General features: G+C 40.4%; 1 long non-coding RNA gene across 2 annotated transcripts in view; it reads left to right on the top strand.

Annotated features, from left to right (window-relative positions):
* The first annotated feature begins 372 nt into the window (after positions 1–372).
* Positions 373–22,826, top strand: part of LOC140739562 (uncharacterized) — a 114,301-nt gene continuing 91,847 nt past the window's right edge. For both annotated transcript variants that reach the window (XR_012101669.1, XR_012101668.1), the window contains exon 1: positions 373–548. This is a non-coding gene — a long non-coding RNA (uncharacterized lncRNA). The remainder of the gene's footprint in view (positions 549–22,826) is intronic.

Below are 22,826 nucleotides of genomic sequence, written 5' to 3'. Positions count from 1 at the left end.
GTTTACATTTGACCAGAAGCTCACCCGGGCCAGTGACAGATTTGAACCTGAATTTAACGTGTTATGAGTCACAACCTCCAGACTCTTTCTTTATAACTATCTAACCCCGTCTCCCCCGCCCCACCCCCACAATCATCTTATTGTCCATACCCCTTTAAAATGTATTAATGCACAATCATATTCCTTTTTAAAACAGAAATAGGATCCCAGTTTTTTCGAACAAAAGCTGATATTTATTCATGCACGCTGCCGGTGACTTGGTTTTGCATTCTGTCACAGGATACAACTCTGTCTATTGTAGGATAAACGGGGCTAGGGGTGACAAAATCGAAACCTCGGTACTCGAAGTGGAAGTGAAAGTAGAAACGCACGTTAGTTTTGCAGCATAGAACAAGGCAGCTTTCTTACCTTGCACTGTGCCAGTCACAAACCTAACAGCTTATACTTAGAAATGCCTTGAGTGCTTTAGCGAATATTTGGGATTTTATCGTGCGGATTTAAGAAGCTGTTCTATGCAGTTCGATTTGAACTCCAACGTTTAATGAAAGGTAAATAACATCGTTTATTTCTCCTCTGTAAGGTTCGAATGCTATGGCGAGTTGATTTGAATGTAAAATATTTGTAGGTTTCGCTGATTATTCGCCACTTAATATGTAGAGGTTTGCACAATAAAATATATTTATCTAATTCGTCGAGAGCAAAATTTAAAACTCAGCGTTATCGACTCATTTGGAAATTATAAGATGTGTACGTTGTTAATGAACGGTAACAAAAAACAGGGCATTCACTTTTGCTGGTTATAGAGTACTATAAAATCAGAGTATTGTCTTGTAAAATGTATAAAGGGTGAGGAAAAATAACTCGAAGTTGACAGTATTTAAAGATGGGTATGTTTTCATGTTTATTTTATTTCCTTTCAGTTTCACTTTCCATGCTGGCGTTCGTTCTTGTGTTTTCTTGAGCTGGTTCGCCTGAATAAGATTTGTAATACATAATAATAAGAAATTTAATTTCTGTTAATAACACAATCTGATTTATTTAAGTATGATAAACCCCCCTCTCAGAAATTATTTCCTTTTTTTCCACCGCTCCACCTTGCCTTCTCAGCTTTGTGATCACGATTTACGCTTTTGAAATTAACTCCATCTGTCACTACGATGCTTTTTCAAACCCAGTCCCACGTACTCTCCATCCAACCAGTTAGGTTCTGATGTTTAACATTTAAATTCCATCTTTTCCTCGTGCTTTGTAGACCGTTCTATCTCCTTAAAACCTTAATTGAAACAGCAGGTGCCCGGTGCACTATTCACGTAAACTGCGCATCTTGCAGCCGAGTGCTGTCAACTCTGCTTAAATACTTACCCGGTTTTAATGATCGCACCTTGTAAACTGATGGTCCTTTTAAGCTTTCAAGAAAATATCAAGATGAAGAGTGATTGTATGTTATTAGCATAGCTAGTGCAACGATATATGCAAGTTAGATGTTGTGATGTTTTACATATCTAAACAGATGATTCGGGCGTTTCTGCTTGTGTTCCAAAGTTTCAGGCGATAATAAAAAGAACTATGAGACAAAGTATCAGTATTCACGTCTGAGATCAGTTTAGCCTTGGAACAGATCAAAGAAGTATGCCCCAATTATTGATTGGCTGGATATTCTAGAGATCAGACAACATTTGTTGAGGCTGCAGGGTCCGGGCTTGTGTATCTAATTTTTGTGGGCCCCTGCCCATTTTGGGGGTTGAAGGAAATAAGGTGGAAGATATTCGAGTGGAGCAATCACTTAAAATTAAGGATATGAATGTACATATTTACATAAGGGGTGGTGAAAGCCATAATTAAATAGTCTATTTGATCACTGTGGCAACAAAGTTGGGATAAGGAAAAGAAAGGGTATCATTTATATGAAGCTCATATAAATGTGTGAACTCAACTGGGAGATGGGTTATAAAAGGAGAGAAGAAATTATACTTGTATGTTTATGTATTGGACATACTAGATTGAATAATTCTTTGCTCAAAACTAATATGCATGATACCGGCATTTGTGGGGAGTGCACAAAGAAATGGTGCCACGTATATTGTTTGAATGCATTTCCTGTGAGATGCTAAGGAAGCATCTAATTGCTAAATTGAGATCTTTGGTACAGACAGAGTTTAAAATGGAAAGTTAATTAAGATATGGCTGTCATCATAATATGTATGTGTGCATTTGACTTTCTGAAAACCTTTGGCCATTTTGCTATTATTTGAGTGTTTTTTTTGGGGGGGGGTGGAATTTAGTAGGTATAATTCCTGTCTCTTTATCTCACACTCCAACTTAGTAGGTGGTGGTAATGCACTTTATATTGGTTTGCCAATCACCTATAACCTACATCTAGATATGCTCCCAGCAGACAATTTTGGTCACTGCATGATGGGAAAGGAAAAGGCACATTTTAGTTCTATAATTGTCTGGAAAAATGCAGAGACAATCAAAGGGAATAAACCGTTGGAATCCTGAAATATGGGAGGCAAGGATGTATCTAGCAATGAAATGCCATTGTAGCTGGCAGCTTGGCCTCCCTCTTGAGAATATTCTGCAGCTGCTCGGAGATATCCTGAACCCTAGCACCTGGGAGGCACACACCTTCCTGGTGTCTCTTTCACTGCCACAGAATCTCCTGTCCATCCCCTTAACTTTTGAGTCTCCAATCACTATCACTCTGCCTGACCTTGCCCTTCCTGCTGAAGCTTAGAGCCGGCCACAGTGCCCAGCAGGGCATAGTTTTTGCTGAGGGCATTGGAACAGGTCAACCCTGCACTGACTGCTTACTATTGCTTCTGGTAGTCGCACATCTACACTGGGAAGCTTGCATTCTGGGTGTCACCACAATAGAAGTTTCATCCTGAGTATATCCAGCTCCAGCTCACTTTCCTTGACCTTAACAATCAGGAGCTGAAGTTTGATTCACTTCTCTCTGAGTCATCAGGTACCCTGAAATCCCATGTCTTACAGGAGGAGCATTCATTCTGCCTTCACTCATTATACCTCTAACTTGTCAAGTATAAGTTCTAGCCTTCACACGTTCTTGCCAAAGTCTGGCCACTCTTAACATAGTGCACTCCAACCGTGGCCACTCCTCTTACTCTTCACTTCAAGGGAATAAAGCCATTACACAACTGTATATAAAACCCAGTAGATCACAGCACAAGTTCTTGGGCAATTTTGATCAGGAAACCATATAGGATACACTGTCATTGGAGAGAATGTGGCATAAATTCACCATGGGGTGCAATGACTAAAGCTAAAATTTCATTCCCTGAAATTTTTAAGGTTAAGTGATTTGTTTGAAGTTTACAAAAAATTAATGGAAACGAACAGAGTAGATTTTTTAAAAATCTATTTCAATGAGTGGTAAAACTAGTGTGTATTCAATTAAAGGAAGAATTTTCAGTATGAAGTTGAGAAACATTCCTCTATGCTATGTGTGACAGAAATTTCATCTCTCTTCTGAACATTGAAACTGACATTAGAGCATTGCTAATTTGAAGTTGTGATAATTTTTTAAAGCATAGGTTTTAGATGATATGGGGTTAAGCTGTGTATTTGCCTAGGTCATGATTTTTGTTAAACTGCTGAACATGGAAGAGAAGCAAAATGTCTCCTCATGTTTCTGCTGTAATGTTCCAACTAAACAGTAATTAAATAACAGTGTTGGCATTGGCCCATACAGTGGCCAGAGCCTTGGTCAAAGTAGTAAATTTTAAAGAGTGAAAGAAAACAAAGACAACCAGGATAAGGTAGCTTATAAAGAACTTCATTGCTTTGAACCTAGACAGTTGAAGACAGATATGTTACTTGAATTGTTGTGTTTCTTTTACTGTAAGACCATAAGACGTAGGAGCAGAATTAGGCCATCCGGCCCATTGAGTGTGCTCCGTCATACTTACTCTCATCAAGTATTCAGTTCTAAGAAGAAAAAACTATGTACACCAAAGACTGGTAATATACCTTATAAATACCTGACATTATTTTGTATGCAACCATTGGGAACCTGCTTAAGTTTCCTTGTTCTCATAAAAAGAGTGCCAGTTTTGCAAGTTGGGTATGATTGTCATCTAGGAATTTCATATGTAGTCTCTCAAAATGCTTGGCATTCTTCCCAAATCAACATTTCTCAAACTTGATTAAAAGCTGTGCAACCTATCTGATGGTTATTTATTTTCAAAGCATTTTTATATGTGGATCTTCAATGACTATTTCAAAACTCTGACATAATGATCCTTTGTAATAATGGATTAATGTGCATTAGCCGACCTTGAATTACTTCTGTGCAGTGCAGCAAGTTAAACTAAATTGCTCTCACAGAAAGTGATTCTGACAGAAAGCCAGAGAGATAATTTGACTAATATTGAATTGTGTTTCTCAGCAACCAGCAAACAATCTATGCATTTAAAATGGCAGTTCCCTACAGAACGAGCACTAGCTTTAAAAAATAAATGTCTTGGCATCTAGAATCTGCAAATATATTTTTGTGTTCCTTCTAATTTATTTTCAGGTTGTCCAATCACATTTTACCTCATAAATATACAAGTACGTTGCCAGTAGTTATTTGTTTATTAATCTATACTGGTAGAAAAGTCACCATATTTTCTGCTATTTGAAATGTTGCAATTATTTGCATCTTCACATTTTATTGTAGAAATACTGATCTGTGTCAAAATGTGGTTTGATTCTGAGTAAAACTATTGATTTAAATGAATGCTTTATTATATGAAATAATTGCAGTATGCGGGTACATTCCTAGCAGTTTTAAATGTTACCAGAGTTATGAATCTTATCTTTGTTTATCTATGTTTAAAATATTTCTATGTTCTTTGGAAATGTGACTGCACTAAAGGTACACTAAAAGGTACACTATTTAAAATATCTATGCAGTATCAGATCTTGAAGCATGTTTATTTGTATTTTTGGCATACGTTTCTAAGGCAGCAGACTGTCTCTGTAGGCACAGGTTTGTCATAACAACGTGTGTTCTACAAGCATATCCAACAAGTAGGTAACTTTGTTTCTGATACACAAATCTGACCAATGAAACTCATTTGGAAGAATTCTTTTATGGTACACTGATTCACTGTCTTGGCCACGATTAGTCAAATTTTCATTTCAGAACTACTTTTAATCTGGAAATCTAGTAGAGTGGTGGAGTGTGTGGTATGTTCTGCCACGGGTAATGTTAGAGGTAGATACATTACAGACATATAGGAGACTTGATAGGCCCACGGATGACAGAAAAATGGAGGGCTAAGCGGGTTAGATTGATCTTGGAGTAAGTTAAAAGATTGGAACAACATTTTGGGCAAAAAGGGGCTGTAGTGTGCTGTACTTTTCTGTGTTCTAATAAAGTTCCTTATTTTTAATTTTAAGGTTAGGAATTTAATCATGTGAATTTGGAAGATTGCTTTAGGTTTTTTAAATATTACTCTAAAATATACTTTTAATATTTGCAGGACTAATCTGCATATTTTTAAAGTAGATACGAGAAGTATTTCATTCTTGGTCAGTAATATTAAATGTACTAAATAGTATCACCAGTTGTTATATTGATTTCAAAGGTATCTTATTATTTCCATGCACTATATAATTCATTTAAAGTTAACATAGCTAGGAGGGTTTTACAGACACTATCCTCTGATCAGTAAATGTCTGGTCAGGTCTGGTCTGGTCAGTAGATGGAGTTTAATCCAGAGCATTGCAAGTTAAAGGTTTTATTGAGGTTCAACAAATTAATAACGAATGAGATGGAATCACAATGAATGAGAAATACTCAGTGGTGTGGAGGGACAAAGGGGCCTTAGATTTGTTTATTATCCTTAAGAAGAGTAGATTGGTCAATAAAATGGTTAGTAAATCATGCAGGATATGTTGCTATATTTAAGGCATAAAATATTAAAAAATGGTTTTACAGAACAGATTCTGGCCACCATATTTGCAGGAACATTTGTGTAGATATTTCCTGAACTAGAAAATATTGTGAGAGAGGATGAGAGAGCTAGTGTATTTCCCTTGAAACTGAGGAGGCTATAGAAGTACATAAATAAGGTACACCAAGTTAAGAGTGTAGGTAAATAGGGATTATTTCTGAAGCAGAAGTTTAAAACTTTGGGCATAGATTTGAAGTAACTGGTACAAGAATTAAACAGGAGGTGAGTGTTATTTTCACCCAGATGGTAGTATGAATTTCCAAGTCCAATTTGCAGTGTTACTTTTGCTGTGACCATTTAACCTCCTGGCAAAGAAAAGGATGTAATTTTCTTTTAAGAGTACAAGTACAATATGGTGAAAGGAAGTTACTGAGCTGGATCACTCTGTGGCTATTGTTTTTCAGAGATTAAATTCCAGGAAAATGCTGCTGTTCCTGTAATTGCTTATGTCCATAGAATGACTTTTAACATTTATTTTCTTGCTAGATTTTGCAGAAGCAAGGAATGTAATTTTTACAGAAATTATCTTATAGGTTGCATCCAAAATCACTTTTCTTTCCCTTTTGCTTTTTGTAGGTCCATCCTTTACAATTTACCTATATAACAAGTACTGTCCCTTCAGATTTTCTGTGAGCATTTCTCAATGAGTGTAAGCGGCCTAAAATGAAATACAATATTGTGAAGTTTTTCTTTCTCCCCGGCTTTGAACCTTCTAGCCTAGGCTGTGAATTTACACTCTGAGATTAATGGCATTTATATCCTGGCACAACTTCTGTAAATGTTCAGTTCTAAATAAATTTGCTTCTTGAGCTGGAAAACCCAAAACTTTGGTTTCAGGGGAAGTCATCCTAAACGTTGCGTAGCTATTTTTTGTTTTTAGAATATGGCTGTACAGCAGGAAGAGAGGAAAGAAACTTCTGTCCCAGTAGCATTTTACAGTACCTCAGAATGTCCTTGAAAGGTTTTGCAGCCAGATATATAGTAGATGTGAAGTACCAAATGAGCTCAGTGGCAGAAAACAGCAGAGACAAAAACCAGAGAACATAGAAGAGTACAGCGCAGGAACAGGCCATTTGACGCACAGTGTTGTGCCAAACCAGCTACAAAGCAAGTCAAAATCAGCCAAATGCTAATCCCTCCTATCAACAACATACGCATTCAGGCATCCACGACTCTCAGAGTGAAAAAAACGTTCCCCTCACAGCCCCTTCGAACCTATCTCCTCTCACCTTCAATACATGCCGTCTGGTATTACGCACTTCAGCCCTGGGAAACAGATACTCTGTCAACTCCATCTATGCTTCTCATAATCTCGTACACCTCTAACAGATCTCCCCTTAGCCTCCAGCACTCCAGGGAAAGCAGCCCAGGTTTATCCAGCCTCTCGTGATAGCACATCCCCTCTTAACCAGGCAGCATCCTGGTAAACCTCCTCTGCACCCTCTCCAAAGACTCAAAGTCCTTCCTATGGTGGGGAGACCAGAACTGTACACAATACTCCAGATGTGACCGAAAAAGAGTTGTATAAAGTTGCAACATAACCTCTTGGCTTTAGAACTCGATGCTTTGATTAATAATAGTAAGCGTCATGGAAACGCCAAGTAAGAACGCCAGAGTGACTTTGAGTTTCATCTAGAGTTTATTAACATGATAACGTGGAGAGCCTGCAGCAGTCTTCACCACCACCAGAACTCCAGTTTTTAGGTTATAACGAGCTCATATTTATACAGCAAGACAAACATCTTCACATAAATTTGGTGTCCCACAGTCACTACATGATCAATTACTTAAGACATGTCATTTATCTCTCAGCGCAAGTCTAACAGTTCTTCCTACTTCCTGTTATAAGGGCTCATAATTTACCCCTAGAGGCATCCTCCCTCCTGGTTCCAGGGGCCTAGTATCTTATTAATTGGAGTTCCTGTTACTGTGTTTATCATCCAAGGTTATCATCACAAGGAAAATCCTAGCCAGTTGTTCTTAGACCTAGTCCAGAACACAAACAGACCGGAGCCAGGGCTATATGTGTTTTTACATCCACCTCTCAGCACAGTGGTAGTGTTGGAGCTATGATCTAAGGCCTGAGCTTGGAGACAATAGGAGAGCACAGTATTAGAAAGTTAGCGATGGTACTTCCCCAAAACTTAAGATTACTCAAGACCAGATACTTTACAGAGTCGAGACGGCTCCGAGCTGACTCACTGCCTGAAATAGTAAAGGTCTATAATCCTACCAATATATATAGCGAGGATGTTCTTCCAACCGGCAGAGGTTTACAATGTACTGGACTCTGTGCGGAATGAGAAACTGCCATACAAACATAACAGTTTGTTAAATTTGCGCGGTAGGCTTTATATTCAGCAAACTGCTACCATGTATAAGTGTGAGTGACCCCCATCCTTCCTTCACAGGCTCAAAACTTCTTCTGCACTTCCCTATTTCTTTGTATTGGCCCTCTGGAGCTGTTATGATAATTACCGCTACTTCCAACATGTTAGTCCTCTATCGAGTATATATTTTTTAGTCATCGTCGTGGCTATCCCTCGAGGTCGAGGATGATGGACTTCGTTCCGTTGATCTATCACAGAGCAAAGATGCCTGTGCGTGTATTTATTTAACATGTACTTGATGTTGCACTCCAAGAAGCACATGATACTTCACAAATCAACCAACTGATTCCAATGGCATGGAAACCACAACGATTTGAGCTGATGGATTTGTTGCAGCCTTCATCCGCCTTCACAGCCGTTGAATTCGAAGTAACTTCATCCGCCTCTTCCACCGTTGAGGTCTTGATTGGATTGTTCTTTGTCAGGGACCTCACCCTTGACCTTACCGCCATGGGTGACCCTACCAGGAGCATAGCTCCAAACAGCATCACTCTCGGGATCTCAGGACCACACAAGCTTCTCCACCACGACAAGGTGACAATCCATGGAGAAGATTTTGTTAGTAATCGCAGTCACTATATATTTCACATGAGCTACAGGTTAGATTAGATTTCTTTTTCAGTCTCTCAGTAACATTTGGTTCTTGGGTCTCAGTGTCATTCCTCTCACTTGGGGAAGATGCCACTTGTTCAGCGTTTATTTTGTCCTTGTCGTGGTGCAACTTGCACCTGGTGGTGTGTATCCAATCAGGTTTTTCCTTCACTTTAATGGCTGTATGGGTTGTCAGCAGCACTAGGTAGGGGCCTTTCTATCTGGGAGAGAAAGAATCTTTATTCATTGATCTCATATATATTTTATCTCCTGGCTTAAACGGGTGCAAGTTACCTTCTTTTAAAGGTGCTTGGGCTTGCTGGACCCTCTCATACAATTTTCCTGCCTCCTGACACAACGCTTTTACATTTTGCAGATTTTGTATGTAGAACCTGGCTCGTCTTGTCAAGGTGTCATACAGTCTCAGGACTTGCCAAGCAAAGGGATTGCTATCCAGCTGCCAGCACTCTAGTATGGGTTCTGAACTGTCCTTTTCTAGACCGTTCATTAATTTTAGCATTTGAGGGACCCTAATTTGAGGAAGCTGTACAGTGCAGTATTGGCCCCAATTTACGTAGGGTCTGTTGACCCAGCAGGGGATGTGGGGCTGTTTTGATATAATGAAGTTGTCTATTAAAGGTTTATCCTCCACCTGCACAGAGGCTGGTGTGGAGACAGGCTCTATCATGGAAATACCGGCTATTCCAATGGTTTTAACAGTTGTATCACTCACAGGGATGTCCAAGGATGGGGGATGTGCAGACGACATAGTGGCACCGGTGTCAATCAGACAGTCCAAATTCCTTATTCTTACAGTGGCCGTGGGTTCTTCTTTCATATTTTTGGACAACCTGATTACCGTCGCCTGTAGCACTTTTTCTCTGCGGCACCCCTAGGCTGACTGATTAGGGTAGCTAAAGGAAAAGGTGCTGTCCCCATAGCTGGAGCTGGTAACTCGCTGGGCATCGGGGCCTGTTCTGAATATAAGCTTCCATCTCGGGGATAGTTCATGGATTTACAATCTAGTGACCCAGTTTCTCACAATTCCTGTACTGATCCTGGGACTTTTCCTGGGGTGGCAACTGTCCTCCACCTCTTCTTCTTCCACGGCCAGCTCTGCCGATTTGGGAGAGACCCCCCCCCCCCTTTTCTGATAGAATTGCCCCTGCCATTTTTGGTTTATTATCCCCCTGGGAGGCAAATAGTCCTTCGCTTTCCATGTTCATTAAAGCGGTGACCATCCCTTCCCAGTCCTCCTTTTGCCAGTTTAAATTCACCAGTTTATGTGCTTGCTCCTGCTGGCTAACATACGGTTCAGTAAAGTGTGAACGGCTAGCGGCCCATTTTCAACCACGAGTATTCCAGCATGCTCTTCCCGCTTACTTCTATAATGAGCTATAAAGTCTGGGATAGGTTTCCCATTTTTCCTGCAGGCAGCGAGTTAGTTCCCCATATTGTTGTGTTTTCACGCACCTCTCATTAGCTTCCCTTCCCCATTATTCAGCCAGTGGTCCAGAGACTGATTTCCATTATATGTCAGATTGTCATTTTTTTTTCCAATCTGCATTTTTGCCCAGTGGTACGGCAAACACCTCCTTCAGGGAGAGCAGGAGGTCCGATATGTACATTTTAATAGCATTTGCACAACCCCGGGCAAGGGCGAGTCCATCTGCACAAGCCAATTATGAAACACATTGGCTCCGTTGCCATAGCTCTTGCCTCTATGGATGTCCATGGTTTTAACACAGGAACGTTGCCAATCATCATGTGCGGGGCCTGTGATACTTTCATTCCCGGGTCCTCTTCTCCTTCTTTCATTCTTTTTTTAAAATCTTTTCCTGCCTTTTTTTGCCTGCCTTTTCAGGTTTATTTTTTGAGTCATCACGAGTACCGCTAACACTTCCTCAGCTTCCATTCCTCTTTCCTGAGGCCCTTCTCTCGTTACAGTGATATCTGTTCCCCTGGGAGTGTCAGGTGCCTGAACTTCTGACATGGGGGTTTGTATGGAAGGGGTGCGTGTTGTCCCAAGGCAGCTGTCGTCATTATTAAATCGTCTGTTTCACTATGGGGTGCCGATGGGGCACTGGCCGGTACGGGAGGTCGTGAAAAAGTCCCGGGTCAGGTTTCAATAGACAATAGACAATAGGTGCAGAAGTAGACCATTCGGCCCTTCAAGCCTGCACCACCATTCTGAGATCATGGCTGATCATCTACTATCAATACCCGGTTCCTGCCTTGTCCCCATATCCCTTGATTCCCCTATCCATAAGATACCTATCTAGCTCCTTCTTGAAAGCATCCAGAGAATTGGCCTCCACTGCCTTCTGAGGCAGTGTATTCCACACTCCCACAACTCTCTGGGAGAAGAAGTTTTTCCTTAACTCTGTCCTAAATGACCTACCCCTTATTCTTAAACCATGCCCTCTGGTACTGGACTCTCCCAGCATCTGGAACATATTTCCTGCCTTTATTTTGTCCAATCCCTTAATAATCTTATATGTTGCAATCAGATCCCCTCTCAATCTCCTTAATTCCAGCGTGTACAAGCCCAGTCTCTCTAACCTCTCTGCGTAAGACAGTCCAGATATCCCAGGAATTAACCTTGTGAATCTACGCTGCACTTCGTTTCAGCCCCTCCCTTTTCTGTTTCAGGCTACTTTTTCTTTGGCGGTTGTTGTCTTTTAGCCACCTCCTTCCATCATTCAAAACATCTTAACATGTAATCGGCATCCCAATTTGGGTCCCCGTCCCCATTTCAGGTGGTGTCCTCCCAGTTTTATATTAGTCTCAAATTAAAACTTCTCCCATATGGCCAACCCCCATGTGACCACTCATACAAATCACTACTGAATGTTACTGCATAACGATCATCCCGTCTCTCTGATTACCATATCCGCCGGGGATCCAGGCGGGACTAAGGGGTCTCCTATTTGCTGGCGGTGCCATTTTATCTTTTTAATCTTCTCAGAGGTCTTTTTTCCTACCTGCTGTTGAATGTTCAAAGCCTTTGTCTTACCCCTGGATCTCTTCAGTTTATTGGCAGGATCTGGGCCAGCCAATCAACTGCTGCCATTTCTTATTTTTCCTGTTTAGGATTTTAATTTCAGTTAAGGCAGCACAGAGTTTCTTTATACACACTACGTACACAATAAGCACTCACTGAATCTTCATCTACAAACCTCAAAGTCTCCTCCTATCCTCCCACCTTTTTCCCCATAGCTACGCTTCTCTTTTTCCCTTCCTTTTTTTCCATAAGCCCAGCTTGTCTGCTTCTTGGGTGTTCTTCCAACCGCAGCCGTGCAGGAATCTTCGTTACTCTGAGTCACCAGCCAAATGCTAGGCTACTGACTACCTCCCCTTCTCCCAGGGCGGTCTTTGGCAACTACCTCCCTTTCAGCTGGAGCACTCCCCTATTTAACTCAGCCCTCTTAATTAGCCTGTCTTCAATCTCGCGAAATGGAGATCCCATCCTCGTTGCCAGATTCTGCTGTGGAAATATGAACTAAGCACGCCAGAGTGACTTCGAGTTTCGTTTTAAGAGTTTATTCACACGATATCATGGAGAGTCTGCAGCAGTCCCCACCACCACCAGAACTCTGATTTTTAGGTTATACAGAGCTCATATTTATACAGCAAGACAAACAACTTCACGTAACCTTGTTTGGCATCCCACAGTCAGTACATGACCAGTCATTTAAAAGACATGTCAATTATCTCTCAGAGCAAGTCTAACAATTCTTCATGCTTCCTGTTATCAGGACTCATAATTTACCTGTAGAGGCATCCTCCCTCCTGGCTCCAGGGGCCTAGTATCTTATTAATTGGAGTCCCTGGTATTGCGCTTATCATCCAAGGTTATTTTCAAATGCATCAGCAGTCTTAAGCCCAACTGCTCCAGAATGGTCAAGAATCCCATCATACACTAGTTTTAACCATTTCTACCACAGCAAGCATTCCTTAAGCATTCTTAACCACCGATTTGACCTGTGTAGCTACTTTAAAGGAGCTATGAACTTAGATTCCAAGATCTCTGTGCTCAGCAATACTGTTCAGGGTCTTGCCCTTGCATTGTCATACCAAGGTGCAACACCTTGTATTTATCTGGCTTAAACTGCACCTGCCATTTCTCTGCCCATATGTGCAAATGATCTATATCATGCTGTGTTCTTTGCCAGTCTTCTGCACTATCCACAAATCCACTAACTTACTAACCCACCCATCTACATTTTCATCCAGGTCATTTATACACATCACAAACAGTAGAGGTCCCAATGCAGATCCCCAGGAAACATCACTAATTACAGACCTCCAGTTCGTAAAAGTCCCTTCAACCACTGCCTTCTGTTTCCCCTGTGCAAGCCGGCTCTATCCAAAGAGCCAATTCGCCGTGGACCCCATGCATCTTTATCTTCTGGATGAGCCTCCCATGAGGGACTTTGCCAAATGCCTTACAAAAATCCTTATAGACACCAACCACTGCCCTACCCTCATCAATCTCTCTCATCAAGTTGTCAATAACTCAATCGACAATGCCAGGCTGGCTCTCCCTAATTAGCATAGGTTTCCAATGCTCAAATATCCTACCCCTAAGAATGTTCTCTAGCAATTTTCCTACAACTAACGAGAGACTCACTGGCCCTTGTTCCCTTCTTAAGCAGAGGTACAACATTAGCCACTCACCAGTCCTCTGGGACCTGGCCAGTGGCTAGAGAGAACATAGAACATCGAATAGTACATCTGTCTATCCAGATAATTATATATACCATCTTTAAGAATACTTTCCATTAATTTACCCACCACTGACGTCAAACTTACAGGCCTATAATTGCTAGGTTTACTCTTAGAACCCTTCTTAGAACCCTTTTTAAACAATGGAACCACATGAGCAATACGCCAATCCTCCGGCACCATCCCCGTTTCTAATGACATTTGAAATATTTCTGTCAGAGCCCCTGCTATTTCTACACTAACTTCCCTCGAGGTCCTAGGGAATATCCTGTCAGGACCTAGAGACTTATCCACTTTTATATTCCTTAAGAACACCAGTACTTCCTCTTCTTTAATTGTCATAGTTTCCATAACTTCCCTATTTGTTTCCCTTACCTTACACAAATCAATATACTTCTCATTAGTGAATACCAAAGAAAAGAAATGGTTCAAAATCTCCCCCATCTCTTCTGGCTCCACACATAGCTGTCCACTCTGATTATCTAAGGGACCAATTTTATCCCTCACAATCCTTTTGCTATTAATATAACTGTAGAAACCCTTTGGATTTATTTTCACCTTACTTGCCAAAGCAACCTCGTATCTTCCTTTAGCTTTTCTAATTTCTTTCTTAAGATTCTTTTTACATTCTTTATATTCCTCAAGCACCTCATTTACTGCATGTTACCTATATGTATTGTAGATATCTCTCTTTTTCCGAACCAAGTTTCCAATATCCCTTAAAAATCATGGCTCTCTCAAACTTTTAACCTTTCCTTTCAACCTAACAGGAACATAAAGATTCTGTACCCTCAAAATTTCACCTTTAAGTAACCTCTATTTCCCTATTACATCTTTCCCATAAATCAAATTGTCCCAATGCACTCCTTCTAAATCCTTTCGCATCTCCTCAAAGTTAGCCTTTCTTCAATCAAAAATCTCAACCCTGGGTCCAGTCCTTCTCCATAATTATATTGAAACTAATGGCATTGTGATCACGGGACCCGAAGTGCTCCCCAACACATACCTCCGCCACCTGACCTATCTCATTCCCTAACAGGAGATCCAACACTGCCACTCTAGTTGGTACCTCTATGTATTGCTGCAAAATACTATCCTGCACACAATTTACAAACTCCAAACCATCCATCCCTTTTACAGTATGGGGTTCCCATTCTATCTGTGGAAAATTAGAAGGCTACATCCACACTGGTCCGGATAAATCCGTAACTGAAGCTTTTTCTCTTCATTTTAACCCTCCGTCCACACTGAAACAGCATTTTCCTCCCCCGAAAATGGAGCTTTTCCAGAACGCTCCAGAGTGTGTAAATCTGAAAGCACCAGTTGGGCAGTGTAGTGTGTACAGGGTAACCGGAGCTTTTTAGAAACGCTGTCATGACGTGCCGGATAGTGGCGGCAGCGCGGCATTTCATTGTTTTCTAGAACGCAACCTCCAACACCACAACAACAATGGCGGACGGCTTCATGCGTGTGTTGTTTATTGTCTACGTTAATAGATTGTTTGGAGTTAAACATAGCTATCCACCATGTACAGGCAGCATACCTAAGTACACAAAGGCATCTTTTGTACTCAGTTGCTGTGCAATGGATCTGCACAACTTTCTTTCACTGTTGTTATAAGTATTCTAGTTTTTGACCGATGGAAATAGCACAATGCCGCCGTGGAAACGGAAATAGTATACCGTTTCCTCTTTGCTTGTCTTCTGTAGATGTGTCCTGCGCATGCCCAGTAGGAGGAGATTCGCCCAAATACCCAGTTCAATGTGGACGGAGGTATTTTCAAAAACACCTGGTGTGAACGCCTATCGTTTTTACGCGAAGCCGGCGTTTTCAAAATTAGCCAGTCTAGTGTGGACGTAGCCTTACACTCCCTGAGCCTGAGCTGCCGAGAAAGAGCTCCACAAGCAGCACTGTGATAATGACCAGATAATCTTCTTCGGTTGTTTGATGAAAGAATAACAATTGATCTGGAGGTGAGGAAAAACATTCACCTGAGAAGGTAATTTTCTTTAATCTCGTCCAAGGAGTGCCTTTCAACAATGGTAGAAAATTTGCTGGAGAAAATTCTGAAGGACAATTTGAAAATGCAGGGACAGATTTGGCAGAGTCAGCATGGATTTATGCAGGGCAGATCATGTCTCTCAAATACGAGTTCCCTGAGGAGGTAACTAAGAAAATTGAAGGCAGCATGATAAATACGGCTTACAAGTACTTAAGTAAGGCTTTTGAAAAGTCTTGCATGATAGGCTGGGTCCAGAAGGTTAAGGTATAGGAAATCCAAGATGTGTTGACAAACAGGATCCAAAATAGCTTGGTGAGAGGAGGCCTCACCAAGATGGGTGGTTTTCTGACTGGAAATGTGTTCACGTGTAGCGCATCACTGTGAGTGGTGTTCTGAACTTGTTCTTTGTAATATGACTTGGAGGAGTGTGGAGATGATTAGATTAATAAATTTGCAGACAACACCAAAATTATGGAGTTGTAAGTGGTGAAGATGGTTATCTAAGGATGCAGTTAAATGTAGACCAGCTGGAAAGTTGGGTAAAATTTGAAAAATCATCGTGGACACTACCCACCCTGCAAACTGCCATTTCCAAAAGCTCCCTTCTGGAAAGCGCTATAGGACTATTGAAACCAAAGCCTCACGCCATCTTAAAAGTTTCTTCTCCCAGGCAGTTTATCTGATCAACTATTCTAGTGGGCCCTCACCTGCCCCCTCTATCTGTTACCCAAGGAACTGCACTGTAGACACTTTAAACCACTTTTTATACTGCTGCTTACATTGTAAATACATGCTAATACTAATTTATGCTCATTTTATTCCATATCCATCCTTTAACCTGTAACATTATTAACTTATTTAACTATATATAAATCAATTTTTATACAAATTTATAATAATTGAATGTTTATTTTCATTGCGTGCTGCACCCTGACCAACACACCACAGCAAATTCCTAATACACATAAATGTATATGGCGAATAAAGTTGATCCTTGAAAATGGTAGCAGATGTTGCTTAATGGAGAAAAGGGGATGAAATGCACTTTGGGAAGCCAACTTGTAATAAGATATTTAGAGTAAATAGCTGGGATCTTGGAAACATTGACCTGTAGAGGGTTCTTGGGATGCAAGTACATAATTAGCTAAGAGTGGCAATACTAGTACATACAGTGGTGGAAAAGGCATGTGATAGAAGAGATGGGTCATCATGTTGAAATTGTACAAAGCATTGGTTAGACTACACTTGAGGTATTTCTTTCAATTCTGGACATGATATTATAGGATGGAAGTGATAGCAATAGAGTGTACAGAAGAAATTTGGCAGCCAGGAAAGGAAAGTTTTATTAGTAAGAAAAGACTGATAGACTGGGTTTGTTCTCACTGGAACTAAGGAGGCTGAGGGATGTTCATAAGGGTTTATAAAATTATGAGGGGCATAAATAGCTGGAATATTTTTTCCTGAGGGCAGGGGAGTCTATAATCTAGAGGGCACAGGTTTGAGGTGAGAGGGCAGAAATTTAAACAATATGAAGATAAATTTTCACACAGCAGTTGCTTGTTATCTGGACCAGTGGAGGTGGTTGAGGCAGGTACAATAATTAAAAGGCATTTAGAGAGGTACTTGATACAGTTTTAGGCCCCATATCGCAGAAAGGAGTCCAGAGGAGGTTCATGAGGGTGATTCTGGGAATGAAGGGGTTAACATATGAGAAATGTTTGGTTTCTTTGGGCCTGTACTCACTGGAATTTTGAAGAATGTGGGGCGACCTCACTGAAATCTACCAAATGTTGAAAGGACTAGATAAGGTGGATGTGGAGAGGATGTTTCCTATGGTGAGGGTATCCAAAATTGGAGGACACAGCCTCGAAATGGAGAGGCGACCTTCTAGAACAGAGGTTAGGAGGAACTTTTTTTTAGCCTAATTAATGAATCTGTGGAATGCTGTGCCACAGACTGCGATGAAGGCCAAGTCTATGGGTATATCTAAAGTGGAAGTTGATAGTTTCCTGATCAGTGAGGGCATCAAAGGGTATGGCAATAAGGCAGGTGTATAGGGTTGAGTGGGATCCAGGATCAGTCATGATGGATGGTGGAGCAGATTCAATGGGCTGAATGGCCTAATTCTGCTCCAATATCTTATCTTATGGTTTTATATGAAAGGGAGGCATATGGACTTAATGTGGACAAATGGGAATAGTATATATAGTCATCCAATGGTTGGCCAGGATGAAATTGGTGGAAAGGGCCACTTCCATCTTTTATGATTCGATTGATTGCCTTGTTTCAAAATTTCCCGCTTCACAATTTGTTCAGGTAAGTGCAGAAGTGAACAAATTCAGTCCCACACAACTCCAGTGGACAAAATGTGTTGTAGCTGCCCTGACTTCAAATTTTGCTCTTTCACATTTCCATGCATGTGTTTACCGAAATTACCGTATGTTCCCTAAATCAATGAAAAGTGTAGAAGATTTTATTCAATGCATGCATCTATACTGTTTGGCAGTTAAAGCAAATATTTTAGGCTGTTGGCTTCATGCAAAATTTAAACTGATTAAAATGAGAACCTTGGAGCAGTAAATCATAAACACGAGATTCTGCAGATGCTGGAAATCTAGAGCCTGACCTGAGGTCCCTCAGCATTTTAGATCTGTTATCTCAGAGCATTATTAGGTTATGCACAACATTCCTTGAAAAATCTTGATAAATTCATTGATCGTATCACATTGGAGCATTTCAATTGGCAGATTTTTATTAGTTTCCTCTTTCTCACAGTCATTTACCATGAACACTGTTTGATAATTCAGTGGAGCAATTGTAATCACGAATCAGGACAAACCACCTTATTACAAATTCAAAGATACATTAAATACAGTTTTGTATGATTGAATGCAATGTCAGCATAGAAGCAAATCACTGAATTGTATGATTCTCAGCCATAAAAGCAAAGTCTGGTTATCGCAAATTTCAGTGCATTCCTCAAGGAATCATTCCTCGTCCAAGCTAGAAATACTTTCATGTAGACTGTGTATTTCGCTTTGTGGGAAAATCTCAAACTAGCCATCAGTATTTAAAATAGAGGTCATCCATTTAAGATGGAGATGAGATGGAAATCATTTCTCTGGCGTTTGTAAGATTTTGGAAACCTCTTAATGGTAGGATGATAAAAGCGGAGCCATAGATTATCAACATTGACCAAAGTTCCCATCTACATTAATCTTATTTGCTGGTGTTTGATCTATATTCCTCTAAACCTTTCTTATCTATGTACCTGTCCAAGCAACTTTCAAATATTGTTTCTATACCCACCTCAACTGGCAGCTCATTCCATATACTGACAGGTCGCTGGGCAAAAATATTGCCCGTCAGATTCCTATTAAATCTCCCTTCTCACCGTAAGCTTGTATGTCCTCTGGTTCCTGATTCTCCAACCCTGGAAAAAGGACTGGTGCATATTCACACTATCTATGCCCATGACGTCTTTAAACAGTTTAAAGATAGATGTTGATATATACCCGATGAGTGGATGAAAAACCCATCACAGGTAGACAAGACTGCAGAGTTTGGGTTATAATCAATCAGACATTATTTTATTAAACTGATGAGTGGCTAGTCAAGTGGCCTCCACTGTTTCCAATTTAAATGTTCATATGAAGCTGGATTATAAATGAGATTATAGTCCATCTTTGTTGAAGAATTCAGAGGGTTCTAACAGATGAAAAAGGATCTAGTGCTTTCCAGTATATGACATTCTAACAGATGTCTATAAAAGTTAAGAGACCAATTAATTAAAGGAACTTGAATATTAAATTTAAATCACTACTGCATATTTAGAAATTTTGAAAGAAAATCCTGACATCTCACATGTACGAATGCGATTTGTGATTGAAAGATAAACAAGTTTAAGTAAAATGGTTGAGTGAAAGTATTTCTTGCTTGAATTAACAGTGCTTCTTGAAGGGTGAATTGAAGTTTGGGATGGCTTGGCTTTGCTTTTAAGATTTAGAATAATATACTTCTATTGATTTATTTTGACAGTTGAATTGTTGTTTGGCTTCAATTAAAGTCGAGCTACAATAAATGTTCTCTTTTTTTTAAAAACCCCATTACTTCAGAAATACCTGCAGATTGAAGCTAACATTATTAGTGTTGTATCAATTGTTTCTTTTAGTTCCTGCACACCCGGGATCTCCACAGATGGAGAGAAAAAAGGTGGCAGGTGCTGCAGCTCAACATATGGATACATATGAATGTTCTTTTTAGTAATTAAATCCATATTCTTAAAATTGTTCCTAAATGGTAGTACTGAACTCCACATCCAAGAGTGAATATTGTAGCACCATCTAGAGATTGGGGTGGTGAAAAAAATCTGTCATCAAACTTCATATTTGGGGAAACCAACTGAATAAGTATTATGCAGTTGTGTTAGTCCAGGTTTTCCTGATAGGACAGACTTAAACTTTCAGAGGAATGAAGAGAAGTTTTCAAATTAACAGTGCCTTAATAAAAGTTAGATGATCTTTTTTCTTAGAGAATGTCAGGAAAAACAGCTGACAGGAGTTTGTTTTACTCTTTACCCCCTTCTGTCTCAGATTAGACTTCCATCAGGGATTAAGCATTATAGAAAGACACTGATTTTAAATTTGTTGTATTCATGTTTTATAGGTAGCAGGAAATGAAAACATGCCTGTGGGAATCTGGTTTATAAAGAAGTAAAGTTCAAACAAATCACAAACAAAACAGATTTTGGTGTGCCCAAGAAAGTGCAGACTGCTCTAATCCTGTTCTTCGTAGAAAGTCATGCAAAGAGAACAAATCTGTGATGATTTGTTGTTTCCACTGGCTAAAACTGCACTACGGTCAGTTGCAGCAGCTGACATCTTGCACTGGTTAGATCATAGCTCAGAAGATGCAATCTTTGCAGTCACAGTACCAAACAATCTTCCAGGTTTAGGGATGAGTTGTTTCTGAATAATAGATGCTATATTGATAGGGGGAGATTGGGATAGTCAGTCAGAGGGATCAAGACAGTGCCTGCAGGAGGTATGTTTGTTATGCCATCCAGGGATTCATCTAGGAATTCCAAGCAGGTTGTTGCCAGGAATGTTTCTTTAATGATAGAAGTACAATCTATGCATGCTTTTGCTTAAATAGAACAGTCGGCATAGGAACAGGCCTTCATCCCTCCATGTCTATTGACTTTGATGCTAATCTAAATCAATCTCATCTGTCTATACATGGTGCATACCATAAGACAGTAAGACATAGGAACAGAATTGGGCTATTCAGCCCATTGAGTCTGCTCTACCATTCAATCATGGGCTGATCCAATTCTTCCAGTCACCCCCACTCCCCTGCCTTCTCCCCACACCCTTTGATGCCCCGGCTAATCAAGAACCTATCTATCTCTGCTTTAAATGCACCCAATGACTTGGTCTCCACAGCCACTTGTGGCAACAAATTCCACAGATTTACCACCCTCTGTCTAAAGTCATTTCTCAGCATCTCTGTTTTAAATGGACATCTTTCAATCCCTGAAGTCATGCCCTCTTGCCCTGGACTCCCCTACCATGGAAAATAACTTTGCCATATCTGATCTGTTCAGGCCTTTTAATATTTGGAATGTTTCTATGAGATCCCCCCTCATTCTCCTGAACTCCAGGGAATACAGCCCAAGAGCTGCCAGACATTCCTCATATGGTAACCCTTTCATTCCTGGAATCATTCTCGTCAATCTTCTCTGAACCCTCTCCAATGTCAGTGTATCCCTTCTAAAATAAGGAGCCCAAAACTATACACAATACTCCAAGTGTGGTCTCACGAGTGCCTTATAGAGCCTCAACATCACATCCCTGCTCTTATATTCTATACCTCTAGAAATGAATGCCAACATTGCATTCACTTTCTTTACCACTGACACAACCTGGAGGTTAACCTTTAGGGTATCCTGCGCAAGGACTCCCAAGTCCCTTTGTATCTCTGCATTTTGAGTTATTTCCCAATTTAAATAATAGTCTGCCTGTTTATTTCTTCCACCAAAGTGCATGACCATACACTTTCCAACATTGTATTTCATTTGTCACTTCTTTGCCCATTCCCCTAAACTATCTAAGTCTCTCTGCAGACTCTCTGTTTCCTCAACACTACCCACTCCTCCACCTATCTTTGTATCATTGGCAAATTTAGCCACAAATCCATTAATCCCATAGTCCAAATCATTGACATATATTGTAAAAAGCAGCGGTCCCAACACTGACCCCTGTGGAACTCCACTGGTAAGTGGTAGCCAGCCAGATTAAGATCCCTTTATTCCCACTCTCTGTTTTCTGCCAACTAGCCAATGCTCCACGCATACTAGTAACTCTCCTGTAATTCCATGGGATCTTATCTTGCTAAGCAGCCTTATGTGCAGCACCTTGTAAAAGACCTTCTGAAAATCTAAGTACACCATGTCTACTGCATCTCCCTTATCTACCCTGCTTGTAATTTCCTCAAAAAATTGCAGTAGGTTATCAGGCATGATTTTCCTTTCAGGAAACTATGTTGGTTTTGGCCTTTCTTGTCATGTGCCTCCAGGTGCTCCATAATCTCATCCCTGACAATTGATTCCAACAATTTCCCAGCCACTGATGTCAGGCTAAAAGGTCTATAGTTTCCTTTCTGCTGCCTCCCACCCTTCTTAAATAGCGGAGTAACATTTGCAATTTTCCAGTCATCCGGTACAATGCCAAAATGTGTCAGTTCTTGAAAGATCATTGTTAATGCCTCCGCAATTTCTCCAGCTACTTCCTTCAGAACTCAAGGGTATATTCCATCAGGTCCAGGAGATTTATTCACCCTCAGACAATTAAGCTTCCTGAGCACCTTCTCAGTTGTAATTTTCACTGCACATACATCACTTCCAAAAAATGTTGATAATACTCTGTGCGGCCTGACTCATCTCTTATAAAGCCTCAGCATTATCTCCTTGCTTTTATATTCTATTTCCTTTGAAATAAATTACAACATTGCATTTGCCTTCTTTACCATGGACTCAACCTGTAAATTGAACTTCTGAGTGTCTTGTATAAGGACTCCTAAGTCCTTCGGCACCTCTGATGTTTGAATCTTCTCCCCATTTAGATAATAGTCCACATTGTTGTTCCTTTT

The sequence above is a fragment of the Hemitrygon akajei genome, chromosome 15 (assembly GCF_048418815.1).
Source record: "Hemitrygon akajei chromosome 15, sHemAka1.3, whole genome shotgun sequence".
Classification (NCBI taxonomy): domain Eukaryota; kingdom Metazoa; phylum Chordata; class Chondrichthyes; order Myliobatiformes; family Dasyatidae; genus Hemitrygon; species Hemitrygon akajei.
Note: the sequence above shows the minus strand (reverse complement) of the source record. Positions and strands in the feature narration are given on the sequence as shown.